Genomic DNA, 17,938 nt, shown 5'->3' with positions numbered 1-17,938 from the left:
ACTATAAGCTGAATTAAAACCCTTTCCCCTCCAAGTTGCCTTTGGCTATGGGTGTTTTATCATAGCAATAAAACCCTGAGACAAGTAGTTGAGTTCAGAATATCTAACACATTGTTTATCTACCAAGTGGCTCCTAGCTAGTGTTTTTCTCCATTGCACCACATACTTGCTAATATTGGCATGTGCATATCTGTGATGCTCTCCATATACATTTGCATGTGAATACCTTGAAATAGTCCCTTCTTTCTCTAGAATCTGGCATATAGCAAGGCTAAGCAAACACCTATGAAAAGTATAAAGGGACGAATGAATGATGCTTACCCTTATTACTAATCAATATGCTTGTCATTCATGGTTTTTTTTAGTGCTCCAGAGGCTGGGTTTGATTGATAGTAGAGAAGAAAGGGAAGTGACTTACAATACTAAGAAAATGCACACTTCATTAGTCTCATACCCATACCGATTGGATTGCCAGGTTAACTAGTTTTTAAACCAATATTACCACCTCCTTGCACCGGTTTTACTTTAAAATCTTACTTTGTGTTCTGGCTACAACTGTTTATTTGTCCATGCATCGTCAGTGCTCACCACATTCAAGTATGCTTCAAAGAGCATTTACAAAAGTGCTTGTGAATTCTCTTCCCGGAGGTATGACTATCATTGACTACCGCCCTTATATACAATTATCTGAATGCCAGCTGTTCAGCTTAATGAAATGCAAACAGCCATGTAGCTACAGCTAAGATATAAAAACAGATTCCTGTCAGCACTACCGATGCTCCACACCCCCTCCTGCCAATCATAGACCCCCTTTGCATTTCCAAACATATCCCTAGTAGCCATCCTTATCATTTCCTTGTCTCCCCCAAACTTTTATCTGTTTAATTTGCATTCCTATGATTATTTTTCAGTCTTGACTAATTTTGAGCTTTATGTAAATGAAATCATACAGGAGAAGATACTTCACTGTTCACCTGTTATTATCACTGATGTTAAATCATATGCCTGGGAGTTTTCCATGCTATAAGATGTAGCCCCACTGTGTTCCTTTAATTGGATCCAGCATTCCCATTGACAACTGGTTGATTCTTAAAGGACATGCTCTCTGTGTTGGCATATTATAAGAAACAATTCAGAGAGCATATATATATATATATATATATATCATATATATATGAGAGAGACAGAGACAGAGACAGAGAGACAGACAGACAGAGAGAGAGAGAGACAGAGAGAGAGAGAGAGAGAGAGAGAGAGAGAGAGAGAGAGAGAGAGAGACTATGTGTACTGATACATGCTTACCAACTGAATCTCAAGGCAGACAGGCTAGAGCAGCCACCCATTTCCATCGTGTAAATTGTCCTATATGGCTGATTTTATGTCATCAAAGAAAAGTCACTGGAAGTGAAGTTGGGTAGTAATTTACCCAAGCAGTTTTGATCCAAGGTAGTTTCAGCACAACATTGCCTGGCTTATTATTCAGCACAACAATATATTGGCTTATTTCTTCTTAGTGAATGCCTAAGAATGGATTGACTAAGTGGATATTAACTAGGAGATATAGCATATCATTTTCCAAGTGATTGTACCATTTAGTTCCTGTCCACAGTGTGCGATACTTCCAATAAGCCCATATCCAACATCCAACAGGGTGCTCTTTCCACTCTTTGTTATTTTTAAAAATTGCTTTTATTAGTTTTAACTATGTTGGTGCAGCTTTGTCTGTGTATGATTATGTGGAACCACACTTGGATCTTCTGTACTCTCTCAACCTCTAAGCCATCTTCCCAGCATTCCATTCTTTTTGGGGAAAAAAGCTGGTTTCTCCTGGTGATTTTAATTGACACTTCTCCTATAGTAATAACATTGACATCTTACCACATAGTTGTTGGCCAGTTGTTGAATGTCTTCAGTGATTTTTTTTCCCCCATCCAGAATCTTCTCTAAATTCCTAATGGGATGCTTGAATTGTCTTATTAGTTTGCCTGCCTTTATATATTCAGGAACCAGCACCTTAATTGGCTTGCAAATGCTTTCTTAATCTTCTGAAAACTCAGTGCTGAAATTTGCTTGCTGTCGTGGCAGTGCTGAGCAGTGGAACCTAACGGGAGATTTGTGATGTATGGGCGGGGTCTCATGGGTGCATGCTTTTCTCTTGGGAACAGGTGGGGTCTCATGGGTGCATGCTTTTCTCTTGGGAACAGGTTACTTACAGTGTGAATTTGACTTCCTTTCTCTCTTGCAAACACACCAGATTTATCTTCCATTTCTGCTGTTGGTATTTTGGTTTTTACCAAAAGTTCCAGCACATGGCACTCATCACTAGTACTTGGGCTTTCCAGCCTTCATAACTATAAGCAAAAACAAAATCTCTTTTCACTGTAAGTTACCCAGTCTTGGATATTTTGTTATGGCAACAGAAGTATCCAGATAGGCATGTATGATACCTCACATTTAGTGGGCTTACCTTCCATCACTCCCTTTCAAAGAAAATTCCATTTACTTGCTCAGTGTGTGTGTGTGTGTGTGTGTGTGTGTGTGTGTGTGTGTGTGTGTGTGTGTGTGTGTGTGTACAAATACATGCCACAGCATATGGAGGTCAGAGGATAACTTGCAAGATTCAGTTATTTCCTTCCATTATGTGAGTTCTGGGTGCTCAGGTCTCAGGCTGGTGGTAAGTGACTCTGCCCACTAAACGTCTCACCAGCTCTTTTACAGTACTCTTCTTTAAAAGGCATACCTTTGAGAATTCCATATGTGCACAGAATGAAAAATGACTGTATCCAGCTCCCATTTTCTACCTCACCTCCTATGAAGCCACCCCTTCCCAACTTCATGTCTTTTTCTACAACCCACTAGATGCAGTCAGTGCCCAATTAAAAGAACTTGGAAGACTCAACCTCGTTCTTCTTTTAATACCTTAGTTTAAAAATGCTTTCATTGTCACGAGAACCTAAAGAAACTCTACATTACTTTCTAAAACACTTCTGTCTGAAATTGTCTTTTGATGTGAAGCCAAAGTTTCTGTGGATAGTTGACTGTCCCTGTGCCATTTATTAAGGAGAGGTGTTCACCCACTACAGTCAGTGAATGTTGTCTTTGTCCTAAATTAAGTCTCAGTGCACAAGGAAAACTACACTGGGATCCCCTACTGTGTTCTGTGGTTTATTAGCCTATCTCCATGGCAGTGATAAATTGGACATTTCTCTCCAATAAATATTGTTACTGATAGAAGAACTTCTCATAAATTGTCTTTCATTTGTGTTTTGGCTATTTATGCTCTGTGTTTTCTTGTAAATTTTCAAGTAAGGTGACCAAGATGTGGAAAGCAACTACCTGGGATTACACTGAACTGTAGATCAACTTGTGAATAATTAATGTTGGAAAATATGGAGTCTTCAATCACAAGAAGCTAGTGAATCTTTTAATTTATCCAGATCATCTGACGTTTGCATCAAAATCTAGTTCTTTACGTAAAATATTTGTCTAATTTTACAAAATTCATTTGTAGGTAGATGATATTTTGTAGTTATCAAAAATAGTAATTTTAATGCAAACTTGGGTATTAATGAAATTAAAAGTTGCATATTGCCTTTGTGTCTACAAATTGTAAACTCACTAATGAATAGTTTGTTCATATATATTCCATTATAGGGAACGCAAAGTTTTCTCTTTCCCTTTATGTCCCTTCTGTGACACTGGCGCCTTCTACATGTATCCATTACCTCAGTGCTCTTATTTGTTTTCAAGTACACCAACCGAAATTGCTCATAATGTATCTTAATGACTTTTACTTTAAATGACCATGTACTCCATAGCTATTTCTTGGGATTGGCAGTCATGATCTTCTGACTTAGTTTCTCTATATCATGCACACAGTGCGTGTGTTTTTGCACATTTATATGTGCATGTGTTTGTGTGTATGTGTGTATGCATGAGTTTATTTGTCCTGCTTGAGGGTTACTGAGTTATTTGTCTCCCATCAATTTTAATTTTATATATAATATATATGAATAATGTATGAGATATAATTTACCTTTTACATATATTATGTGAACTATATCTGTATATATTAGATTAGCATCACTATGCTCTGACTCTCATTCTTTTGCAGTATGTGCACATGCATGTGTAAGTGTATCAGTTATTTTTATTTCCTTGTGTTCTTTTCTCAGGGGTTCTTTCTGTTCAACTTCCAGACCCCATGCTCTACTGCTCATTATATAGCCATGTGTGAGCATCTGAGATGCAGACCCATTCTCTGCTGTTCTGTTTTGTTTTCTATGGTTCTGTAGGCAGCCATGGGTGATCTGAGAAGGTCATTCATCACTTTTTAAAATTTCAGCTTTAACTTTTCTAAATTTAAATTTTCTGGTTGATTTGTCTCCAAATCTATGCTATGTTTAACTGGTTTTAGTTCTTGGCTAAACTCTCCAACCTAGACAAGACTATATTAAATGCAATTAAGTGGTCTGAAGCATGGCTGCAATCTATGGAGTCCTAGAGGGTCTTCTCCTTCTCCTAGGGTGTCTGTGAGGTTTTAGGATTCCTGGTAATGTTTCATGTCCCAGAAATGTCATTTGTAGGGAGGGTTGAAAGACTTGGAGACTTGTGCTACACGCCATGAGAACTGTTCAGTGGACTACCTCTGCCAAGTACAGGTCACTTTAGAACAATGATTGACTCGTGTTTGGGCTCATTGCTTGGTTTCCCTGCTGTTTGGAAAATTTGTCTAAATTGCCCCATCTGCTGTCACTGTACAAGAAAGAACTAGACTAGGATGACGTCACTGTGCACAATAATGAATATGCCACTTCTCATTCCTAGGTCTTCTGTGGCTGTCCATGGTGCTTAGAAGAAAATCTAAACTCTATTCACACTTAAAACCCTGGAATAGTCAGGCCTCTCACTTTTTCAATTATTAGATTTTTTAAGTTTTCTCTGATACGAAGCACTTTGTTTTGTTTTCAAAACAAAACCCAGCTTTTTCCTTTTTCTGCCTCAGCTATCTTCTTCTGGCTTACCACACAACTGACTCATCTCTTAGTGTATGAATTATGATTTCCATGGGTTACATTTTTCTATCTAATTTGCCCAATTCAACTTATTACTTTCTGTCACTGTTCACCTTCTTGATATCAAAATCTATAATTAACCACTGAAGAACATAGCTCAGTATTTAATGGCAGAGTACTTAATCAGAATTATGAGGCCCTGTGTTCACCGTTGGTTGGAGAAGGGACCATAATCACTGATTATTGTAATTTTCATTGTGTTTTTCAAATGTGTCTTCATCTTGCAGAACTGGGACTGCTTTCTCCAGTAAGCAGCATGATGCCTTATACACCACAAGGTCATTAAGTGAAGGTGGCAGGAGGCAAGGCTGTATTAAATGCAGAAAACGTAAAGTAGAAATAGGAGCAATTGTTGCTTTGTTCTCGTCTTTGTAGTAGCTGTAGCATTGTGGCTATTAAAAGATTAATAAAGCAAAATGCACTTAGTCATGCTGACTGAGTGTGAGCCTATCCTGGGACCTCTTAGCTATATGACCATGGATGAATTAATTTCTCTGTAACTCAGTTTTCTCATCTTTAGAAGAGTGATAGCCAAGTGTTTATCCTTCATCCAATATGAGGCTAACTACATCTTGGGGTTCAGATTATTTTCTATCTTTAAAATATAATACACATGCACACACATACACAAACACACACATGAATTTTGTAGGAGACTTCTAATTAATTTCACAGTAAGACCTATTAATAATTTCACAGTGAGACATAGACATATGTGGAATAATTAGAATGTAAAGGTTTTTGTGTAAATTAACTTCTGGTTTTACAATGCAAAATCTAAAAGCTGATTTTCAGTGTTTATTCTTAAAAACTTGTATGCATGTAAAATGATACAATTTATTACTGTTACTACTATTACTACAATGACTAAAACAATGATGATGATTTTTTCTTTTGATAGGATCACATGTAGCCCAAAGCTGGACTCAAACTTTCTATGCAGCTAAGGATAACGTTAAAATTGAGACTCTCTCTCATATCCATCTCCCAAGTGTTGGGATTACAAGTATGTGCCAACATGTTTGGTTTTATGCAGTGTTGGGGATTAAACAGAGGGTTTTTTACTTGCTAGGCAAGTACTCTACCAATGGAGCCACATCCTTGAGCATCTGATTCCAGTTTTAATACCAAATTAAGAAGCAGAGATAGCAGCCAACCTTACTAAGGTCACATAGCTAATTTTCAAAGGTGCTGAACATGACTTAGGTCAGTGTTCTCCTAGACAAACATGACCAAAAACTAAAAGAACATTTTTTTTCTTTTGGCCTAGAATACTGGAACTAGACACTCTTTTGTGGGATTCCTTCTGATCTTTAAATGGTGACTTTCTTGTGATCAAAGATTATTATTTATCTTGATCAATCAAAAGTATAAGATATTGATCATGAGAAGAGATGTTGCAAAAATTCACCAAGGTAGTGAAGAGACACAGATAAAAAATGCACAGCAAATAGGAGTCAGTGTGTGCAGCTTCCTGTTGGACACAGAAGGTGGTATTATTTTGTAGATAAAGCTACAGAGAGCTGGTAGGGAAGTCAGGCATGGTTGGAAGAACTAAACTCCTATGGGTGCTTCTCTTCTCAGAATGGCAAATGAACATTCCATTTTTAACTGTTGTTCATTACACATAAATCGTATACAAATAATCTACAACCGGCATACAGCTATTTACAACTGAACTACTACTAGTGGCATACTGAATATAGATCATCTTCATGCAATAAAAATACTAAAATTATCAGCAAAGGGCATTAGTATATGATTTTATATAAACATACAGAGGTGCATTTTAATGTAGTTATAAAAACTGCAGAGCACAGCCTACTTTGGAAAAATGTTTCAGAAGTAAGATTGAAATAGCATACAATGGTGTGCACTTGGGCTTGTATGTCATTCAGGCAATAGCTTTAGAAGCATGGGGGTGGTGGGGACAGTGATGCTGCAAAGGCGGCCTGAGTGGGTTCTGTTTGATCCCTCCAGGCAAGAGATTCTCTGAAGCCAGAGAGAAGAGGACATAGTGAAAGGGCCGGTCTCCAGTAGCTGTTCACCAGCAGCAGAGTTAGAGAACAATAGTACAGACATAAAGGGAAAACAGATGCAAACCTCCCATTGACATCCGGAGATACACCAGTGGCCTCCAGGAAGAATGCACACTTACTGGCAGCTTTTTGGGAAAGAAACTTGACATGTTTTTATACCTGAAGCTGAAAATGTATTTCCAGATTCCCCCAAAAGCCATGAGAATATAAAATTACAGGAGGAGAGGGCTCATAATTTATAAGCTATCTGTCCCATGCTGTGCACATGGTCTACCTTTAGTTACGCTGTGTTGTAATTATATTGCTCTATTTCCAGAGGTCCATAACAGCATACGCTGAGGTTGACCATTGTCTGGCTCCATTTTGGAGCATCTTCTAGATTTTCTTATGCATATATTTTTATTTTTCAACTACAAACATTTAGTATCCTAAGCAAGGAGTTCTGAAGCCTCCTTTTTGTTTTTTCATTCAGAATCATAATACAAAGCCCCTTCCATGGCAACAGTATTTTCCTGCATAGTTTGATGACAGGAATTATTTATGTGCCAGGTATGCTATATTCTCTTTTTAAATTTTAGTCCTCATACAAGCTTTATAAGGTTGATACTATTGTTCTCATCTTATAGCTAGAGAAATCAAAGTCAAGATTAAATAATGGATCCTCATATATATACTAACACATGGGGGGAAAGAGACAAAATCCTGATCATGACACCCAGCCTTTCCTTGGCAGGCGCAGTCCACAAGTATTCAAGCCTTCCACGTTGTTAAACCTAACTCCTTCCTCTCTTCCCCCCAACCCTTGCTTCCTTTTCATCCCCTTCCTTTCTTCTTCTTTCTTTTATTTTCCCTTCTTCCACCCTGAACTTCCATCTTTTCTTTTTTTAAGCATTTTGAGACAAGATATGGCATAGCCAAGAATTGGCGTTCAACTCCTGGTCCTATCGCCTTCACCGAACACCTTCGCTTCTATTGCAAACAGGTTTCTGGTGAGCAACTGGTAAACAAACTCTTGCTGCAGGACCTGAGAGAGTGATGATGTTGGAGTAGCTGCTGTCCACAGGGCCTACTGGATCTGTTGCTCACATTCGGACCTCTTGAGTTACAGCAGAGTCACAGAACAAGTTCTGGTCACATGTGAGGGGCTAGGCTACATTCAGATGGCGTCACTAAAAGACAGGGGACTTGAGAAGCGCCAATACTACCTTCTGTGGCTGTTTGAACTGACCCGAGTCTCTGAAACACTAGATGACTCATAATGGAGTCCTAGCTAACTGTAGACCCTCTAAATTGCTGCCAACAACTGCTTCCTGACCTTTGTCTGCAGACACACTGCCTGGACATACTGCCCCTTACACACACATACACACACACACACACTCACACACACACACACACACACTCACACACTCACACACACACACACACACACCCTCACTCAATGAGGGTTGTGTGTCATTTGAACTCATTGGACAGTAACTTGATACGTCCTTAGCAGATTGGATAATGTATGCATGTATGCCAGTGAACACACGCATTAAACTAGATCTGCACCTCAGTGCTGGTCTCCGGAGTCTGTTTCCAGGGAAACTCATGACTCTGTCTCCCTCACACATTCCCCACCCAGCCACTAGTGAGAGGAAGGGAAACCCCACACCTGTGACCCACATCACCATGTGGGCAAGGCATGGACATCTTGCAGAGTTCTTCACGGACTCCTCCTCATCTGTACAGTCTGGAGTGATGAGATGGTGGTTCCAAGTATAAACCCCTGTTAGCCTCGGGGTCTCTAGGTCACCTCACATCTCAGTATGGCTAGCTGCTACTGATGCATTTGAATAAAAAAATATAGCCTTTGTGTTAAACCACAGGATGGAGAGGTTTAAATGGGTAGTCATGCAGTGGCCAGGCAGAAAGACAGAGAACCTATATCCAGCTGCCATCTTGTTCAGCTTCCTAGTTCTAGGATTCTTCTCTGGTCATAATGGAAAGAAAGGAGTAGGGTGGAATGGAGAGAACGTGAGTGGAGATGGAGGAAGAAGGACTGAGAGAATGGAGGGGGGTCGGGGAAAGAGGACAATGAGTCCACCTGACGAAAATGTAGAGGAAATGATTTCACAATGCATCTAATCATCCACCCAGTGAAGGACAGGACCTCACTCTTTACTATCCTTGAACATAACATGTCCTCCACGGGAAAATTAAAACAACAGCTACAGACTTCAGAGTCACATTCTGGGGACATTTGTGCTCATTTTTTTTTCTGACTGAACACTCAGAGTGCCCTGATTCAGGATGAGGACAAAAGTGGGTGTCTGGTGGCACCAAGGCTAGGTGCAGGAGGACTAGAGTATCCTGCGTTATCTGTAAGAATGTCAGATATTATTATTTTTTGAATCGAGTTAAAAATCTGTAAGAAGTAGGGAGATTTGGGAGGACTCTAGGCTTTGTTTTTCACACACCCTGTCACATGTTTTCAACTTCTACACACACAGATACAACATGTAATACTCCCCAAGGGACTGGAGTTCATTTGCATTTGAGAGAGTACTAGCTTGCAAGATCTGTTTTTCTGTTTCCCTCTGAGCAAATAGCCAGGCTACTGTCTTTCTCTGTACCCTTCTGGAAGACACACTGTCTTCAGCATCTCAGTCACCAGCGTTTCTGACGAAACTGGGAATCTCTAATGACAGCCACCTCACAGTGGAGTGTGCCTGTGAACAATTTTCGGTGAATTTCTGCATTCAGGAGATGTATCTCCTTTCTCAGCGCCCACACCCTGGCCTCCTGCCACATTCAGAAAATGACCTCTGACCAGCTGCATACAGAAACAGAAAAGTCGCCAGCATGTGGAGAATGCATAATGTACCTGGAGCCGCCAGAGGTGGCAGAAGCTGGCCTTGACAAATCACAGAGCCACTTCTCTGTGCACAGTGACGTGGGAGGATGCTGAGGAGGGAATCTCTGCCCTACGCAGTTCGCAGCTGGGGCGTGACTGCAGTACATAATGAACAGGCAGCCAGCGGCTGAGCTCAGAATCACAGCGATGCCAGCTGGAGCTGTGCTGCGACAGGTTGGGCCAAACCTGTCCTGCGCTGGATGCCACGGAGCGATAAACAAGATGCAAAATGTAAATAATTGGGCTGCTTCACACATGCATAATACCGATGTCTTCCTAGACCCTGGCCATAGAAATATTGTAAATGGGAATGGATGGTAAAGGGGAAACTGTCACCCTGCAGAGCTAAAGAGAGAGAAATTCCTAAGGAGATGGTGTTTGGTGGTCAGAGGAGGCGGAACCTTTGGTCACTTCACTACTTTTTCCCCTAGTGGGTTTTGGAGAAAGCTGTGTTCTTTGTCATAATTCTGAGCCATTCCTTTGTCTATAGAGAAGAGCGCACACGGTGTTGATTGACTACCAGGGTCCTGGGTCACTCTAGGGTTTAGTGCCCACAGTGGGAGTGCCATGCCTGGAAGTGGGAAGTTAGGGAGAATCTGCAATGAGTACTGGCTTTGTTGTAGTGGCTTTAAACTCGTACTGGGATCTTCTAATGGAGATTTCTGTTGAAGATACAGGATGCAAAGGAGAGAGTAAAGTCCCAACCCTCTAATGTAATGCAAATAATAAAAGCCCAGAGACAGATATTGGGGTTCAAGTGGAAGACCAGAGAAGCAAAGCAGCCAAGCCACCAGAGAGCTCTTATCTCTAGCAAGGCTGGGGTGATCCTTTCCTCAAATGGCTGGAGACTATTTGCCTAAGACTGAATGACAGCTCTGAGGTCATGCTTCTGTTAGATACACCTCTCTAGTGTTGGGATTAAAGGCATGCACCACCACTGCCTGGCTTCTATGGCTAACTAGTGTAGTTGCTGGGATTAGAGGGATATACCACCACTGGTGGTAGTGCATGCCTTTAATCCCAGCTTTGGGCGGCAGAGGCAGTTGGATATCTGTGAGTTCGAGACCAGCCTGAAGTATAAGAGCTAATTTCAGGGCAGGCTCCAAAGCTACACAAGGAAACCTTGTCTCATAAAAAAAAATGTGTATACCACTACTGCCTGGCCTCTATGGCTTCAACTAGCTTTGCATTCTGATCTCAAGCAAGCTTTATTATATCATAAACAATATGACACCACATTCTACTTATGGCTTAGTTTTTCTGCTGACCAACCCCTGTCTTGAAGTCCCTTCCAATAGTCATTTCAGGAATATACGAAAGATACTCAGTATGCAGGAGACTCTGGACCAGAAAACCAAGATTACATAAAACATATATATGTGTGTATGTGCAAGTATATAAGCATAGATGCATAGGTGTGAGTGTGTGTGTGTGTGTGTGTGTGTGTGTGTTGATTATACCACACTATGCTGTACAGCTTCTATAAATGTGCTGCTTAGAAAACCATTCTCTTACTGGGTTCATCCCAAACCTCTCCTCTCTGAGCCTTTCCAGGCCTGGAGACTTGGTGCTAGTCAGAGACTCACTCTACCTGTCACAGTGTTTGTGTCCTTAAATACAGAAGGGTGCTCAAGCTTGAGCACCCACATTCTAACACACAAGAAGTGTTCTTCTCTGCCATTGGACATTCATCTGTCCTCTATCTTGGTACCATCTTTCAGTATAAGAATCCTGGTAATGCCAATATAGCAATTGAAAGACTGCTTGATGAGCCTCAATTGGAGCTGAGAAAATAGTCTTGTGGTGGTGGAGGTGGAGGTGGTGGTGGGAAATTACCAATATGGAATCAGGTAGAAATATAAGGTATTTAATAGGGAAAAGCCTTACTTACAGAGCGACCTAGCCAGCCAGCATGGCAGCGGTCTGTTCAGCAAGTACAAAAAAGAGAAACCGAAAGAGAAAACGCAGTCACTCTATGTCACCCTGACCACGCCCTCGCAAGCGTGGTCAGGCATACCTGTAGCCAGCCCCTAAGTAGGCGGTGGCTACAGCTTCCCCTACAAGAGGTGGTGATGGAGGTGATGGGGGAGGTGGGGGTGGTGGTGGAGGGGATGGGGGAGGTGGGGGTGGTGGTGGTGTGTATATATGTATTCTACTGCAGAGTCCTCTCTGCTCTGTAATTGGAAAGAGTAACTGGAAACAGTAACTGGAAAGAGTCTCTCTAGCTGGGGTTTCCTGTCTCTACCCTTACATGGAACTAAGGAAATGGAGCCAGCATGAAACTTTTAAACTTTATTCTTCTGAACAGACAGGTGACATCTTCTGTGTGAACAAATACTCACTGAACATCGAAGTTTCTGATTAGTGTTTCTGTTGAAGACATGAGTCTGATTGCCCCTACTCTGCTTAGAGTCTGGCATGTGTTTAAACTGGCAAACTACATATTTAAGCCTGGGCCTTTTGAGCTCTCCTTCAGTGATCACATCCCACTTACTTTTTGAATGGTTTGACTCCAGTGACATAAGAATTTCCAAGTCAATAACGACAGCTTTGATTTAGTGGGGTTTGTCTCATTGTGGACATATTTCAATTAAAACTCTTTAGGCTGTTTATAAACTAGCTCAAGAACAGGAAGAGTGGAGGAAAGAGTATTGCATGTTAGGAGAAACAATACTGCAATAAAAATCAGAGATACGCCCAGCTTCCAGAGGATGCTCTGAAGGCGCCATAGATGGTTATTGTTGCCTATTTTTTCTCAAGTATTTACCCATGGAAGGAGCTCAAATACTTTCAGATGTTTGATCTGTTCCCTTCTTTCTGTTGCCCTTAGCTCCGATTTTCCGTATCGTCTCTCACAGTCACAGCTTCTGCTGATTCATAATTGAAATTTGTCATGCACCCTCATGGTCTGGACTGCACTTGGTTATCGTTCTCAGTTTTGTTATTGCACTGCTGACGGCTAATTGTCTCTGTGTTTTCCCAATCCAAATTTCAAGAAAAGCAAATGATTAGTCTAACTCATCTTTCTTAGGAGACTTTCTTTTTACAACAAATTAATTGGTATCCTTGTGGCTGCATCGAGTCCCAATCCAATAAGTCTCTGCAGAGGACAGTCTGCATAACTTGACTGCTCAAGGCAACTGTCTCTGCAGATGGTGAGGAGAGCCATTTTCTCCAGCACAGCAGACACCAACACTGGCCATTTTATTGAATGTCTTGCTAAATTGCATACATTAGCTCACTTCATCTTCCCAAAAACATATGGGGGAGATATTATTAGTCGTCCCTCTTTGTATAAAAAGAAACTTTTGCTTCACAAGATTAAAACCTACGCCATGGCAATCTATAAGTGTTAGAAACACAACTTCAATGGAGATTATTATACTTTAAGTGTGCCTAAAACCATTTCTTGGAAGCCTAGGTTTCTTTGAGGCTAGAGACCTATTGCCTAAAAGCAGAGGCCATGGCTTTAAGAATATATCAAGAATATGCTCTATCAGAAGAGTAAAGGAGCATTTTCTCAGTGTTTTAAAACTTAGATTCTGCCCTTGAATTATCTGATCAACCCTGCAAAAACAGATATAATTCTTACCCCCATTTTGTCAATGAAAATGGAGAGAGTAAAGGAAATAGCCATTCAGATAACATGTCGAGGGCATGCATACATGGGACTCAGATTCAGGGTGACTAAATTCAAACCCTAGGTGCCAATTGCAGGTAAGAGTGGTGGAGAAGGACATTCCCAAGTTTAAGAGCTTTTCTTGAAGGCACAGTGGTAACATTTTCTGATCCAGGGAAGGGGATAAGGATCTGGCACTAGTGACAATTTCACATCTGTAAATCTTGGCTAAATAGAACCACCTGAGAAGTTTCCAGATCTCCTTTCCTAGGCAAATGTCTCTCACCATTTGCCTCTTCATATCCAAAGCCCCCCCCCCTCCCTCAAGGGTGGCTAATTATTTTTCTAAAATTGTTTAAACACACTTTCCCACACATCTCAGTCTCTGAAATCATAAGAAAACGCTTTTCCCAAGGTCATATAGACACTGCCAGGAATAAAGAAGACAGGGAGATGGGCACAAGAGTGGCTTCAGTTGTTGGAGAGCAGACTGAGGCGAATTCTCTGGTGGAAACGGATTCCCAGCCCCCTCCATGTTCCTCTGTGCTTCCTTGTAGGAGCACGCTCCTCCCCCCAGCCCCGACATCATCTGTAATCAGATGTGACAGTCAATTCTGTGCTTACTGAGCTTTCTCAGGCTGCTTGATGATGATGAGGTATTTGAAAGACTAATGGCCAGAATTCTAAATGACAGAGACATCCTTGCCAGGAAACCCAGCAGACAGGAAAAGGCTAGCCTACTCAAGGTAAAAGGAAGGAGAGAGGATTTGCTGAGTCATCGCTGTCTCTGCCTCTCAGATCTCTGCTGTGCCTGTTGTCACACTGAGTTGGTTATCATCCATGTCTGTCTCACTATACTGTGAGCTCCTAAGGCCAGTCAGTATCCAAGTGTCCAGGAGAGGGCTAATATTAAAAAAAAAAAGAAAAGTCTGAAGTTTAGTATTGTTCTTCATAGACAGTGACAAAACCAAGACAGACAAAATAGTGTCACTGCAAGCATTCAAGAGTCAGTAGTGCTGCCATCTATCTACTCCTCTGACCAGTCTTGTCACATGCATCTTGGCCTCAAGAAGTTATCCACACTGGCTGGACTCATCTCTAGGTTTCCGTCCTGCTGTTCTTAGGGCTCTAAGTTGTTAGAAAGACTGCTCTGTAGCCTGACACACACAGCCCTGCCCTTTAACCCTCAGAGGCACAAGACCACATCCTCATAGCCTCTGCTCCTTGCCTGCCTTGGGTGGAAACCCACTCCGGAGCTATGAGGAAAAGCATGATGGCAGCCTGGGTCCACCCTTTTAGCCTCTCCATATCCCCACTTCCACTAGTCACCAGAGAAGGGGACACTGTGAAACACGATAAGGACTGAACCAGGTTGGGTCAAAGTGCAATCCCAGTGGGAGCAAATTATAAACAATGTAGGCACTGCTACCATGTCTCCAATCCTTCATCTCACCGAGGGGAGCATCTAGCAGGAAGGTAATGACTTCTTGGGTCTTCAGTACTGTGCACAGCTTCTCAGAGATCTGAGCATGACCTGGGCCAGGAGAAAACAGAGTAGAATGAGACAGCTCTTCTTCCTGCCTTTGCTGCAGACTTCAGACATCCTATGGACTTCATTTCATCTCTGGCTTCTTTCTTCCTCCCCCCTTTGTCATCTTCCCATCCACAAAGTGTACTGAGGCAGGGGGCAAGGTGATGGTTAAGACATACTCATGGAGCACTTTCTGTCTCACACAGAGGCATGAGAGAGATCTAGTCTATGAACATAGCTTTCTAACTAAAGGAGTCGATGTGTCACGTTCAAATGACCTGGCCCAAATAGGGGGAGACTGGGTAGCAGAGAAGGAGCTAAATCTGTCTTTTGGTTTTCAGTTCTGACACTCACGGCATATGGTAAACTTGACAGGGCAAGGCAGATGAAGATGAGACATGTCAAAATCGCTGCCATAGCAGGTCTACCACAGAGCAGTACACAGCTTAACAATACTCTGCTTATGGAAAGACACTGTCCCTCATGCATCTGGAGTTCTAGCAAAGATAAAGGCTCATTTTTCCATAATATTTTGGCATTTCACTTCTTAGTGTCTTGGAACCCAGCTGGATTAATTTTCCTTCATATTAAAAAGCTTTCATCCATAGCTTTCAGGCACCGAATTAATTGGTCAGCATTTTGCTCCTGAGGTTTCACAGTGCGACTGTTTCCATTTTATAGCTTTTGATACCTCGGCTTCAATAATAATGGCAATAAACGCTCCCTGTGACTTTGCAGAGTTATGCACACATCCCGCAGCTGTGCTCTGAGAAGGGAGTTTAGTTATTATAAATTCAAAGAATGGACAGCTGAGCAGTAAAACCAAGTCTCAAGCCATGAATGGTGCCATCCAGGGGGTTAAGTTAGTAGGCACAAGGGATGAATAAAGCTTTAGTAAGTTCTGTTAACTTTGATATATTATGCAGGCATTCTCTGTCCTGGCGCTTTCCAGTCCTGTGTAGTAGGTGGAATAGGAAGATGGAGCTGAAGCTAGCTTTGTATGTGAGGTTGAGAGACCCAGTACTAGATGCGAAAGCAATGTTTCAATGGGTTGAGCAGTCTCTCGGCCTTTTTCCAAAGTTGGCTCCTGAACGGAGAGAACTGTCCTGAAGTAATGGTTTTGAGACTGTGTATCTCAGTCTCTGGGGTTGTTTAGGTGAACTTGTCGGTGGAAATTTGGAGAGGAAGAGGGGAGTTGGGAGTAAAATGATAGTGCTCCCCAGTCCACTCCCCTGCTCTAAAAGTATTCTCCAGTACAGGTCTAAACAGATGCCAACTCTATGAGAGCAGTTTTGTTATCTACTTAAAAGGCAAATGGTGGACTGGGGACTTCTCCATTTGCTTCCTCCTACTGCTGATTGCCAACAAGTCCACTGTTTCCCTCAAAGGGGACACAGAGGATTTGTCTCAGGAGGAGATTCTAAGCAGATGACAAAATTGAGCGTTAATTTGGCAACTTTGTCATGACTTACTGCCACCACCCTTCTACCTTAGAATAGGAGGATAGTCACAGATCTACTACTCCACCCATCCCTAACCATAGATATTACAGCAAAACAGCTCCCCACTGACCCAGGTTCAGAGATGGATAACCATTTCCTCCTATCCCTCTTTAAATGGCTGCTAAACGAACAAGAGTGAACCAACACACATTTTCACACACTCCTTGTCTCTGCATACTGGAAGCCAGAGAACCATTACACACTTTGTGACATGTCACATGTTGAGTGACAGTTAAGTGCATGCTACAGTTACCCAATAAAGGAAGCTATTTAGTCTAACGAACTCCAGAGCAAATAGCTTTACCCACTATAGATAGTAAACATCAGATACATTATTGAAATAGCATAGTGTTTTCCCAGTGTGTATGCATGTGTTTGAAGGGTCCAAAATGTTAGAGGGCTTCAGGCTTCTCTGTAACTACATCACCAGTCTTGAATACAATCTTAAATAGTAGCCAGGGCTACCAAGTTTTAAATTCCTTGGTATATCTGGGGCAACTCTAACACACACCATAATGACTAGATTTAGGCTCCCATTTCAAATGGAAGCAAACATTTCATTTGACTCTTACGAGTCTGGCCTCTGCTCCCTGATGTTTGTTTTTAAGTAAGTTGATGGGGTAGCTGCTTTTGTTTTCAGCAATGGGAGGCAGGTAAAATGGTGAAGCAAGCTAGTGTTCTCTGTTATCCGAGACACTGATTTTGTGTCCAAAGCTGCTGCATCTGACAACCAGTGGGTCCATTATGGTGTCATATGGAACTTTATTCATTTAACGCTATCCTGGAAGAGAATCTTGACATTTCCCCCTGCCCCTACCTCCTCAAAACCTTCCAGGAACCTGCTGCATTGCTGGCCAAATCGATGTCCAAGTAAATTCAGCACATAGACGTGCTGATAGTTGGGGTGACCTAAATCATTTTTAGGTTATTTTGTACTTTTAATTTACATTTACATTTTTGGGGGTACTGGTTTCATGTAGCCCAGGCTGGCATGAAACTATGTACCTGAGAATGGCCTAGAATTCTTGGTCCACACATTAAGTGCTATAATTACGAATGTATACATCAACAGTTGTAAGGTAAATGGCCTCCTCTGCCACATGATCTTAACATGATATACTTTAGGCAAAAATTAATAGGGTCAGCCGGGTGTCTATGGCGCACGCCTTTAATCCCAGCAGTCCGGAGACAGAGGCAGGAGGATCACTGTGAGTTCGAGGCCAGCCTGGTCTACAGAGCAAGTGCCAGGACAGGCTCCAAAGCTACACAGAGA

The sequence above is a fragment of the Cricetulus griseus genome, chromosome 5 (genome assembly GCF_003668045.3).
Source record: "Cricetulus griseus strain 17A/GY chromosome 5, alternate assembly CriGri-PICRH-1.0, whole genome shotgun sequence".
In the NCBI taxonomy this organism is placed as follows: Eukaryota; Metazoa; Chordata; class Mammalia; order Rodentia; family Cricetidae; genus Cricetulus; species Cricetulus griseus.
Note: the sequence above shows the minus strand (reverse complement) of the source record.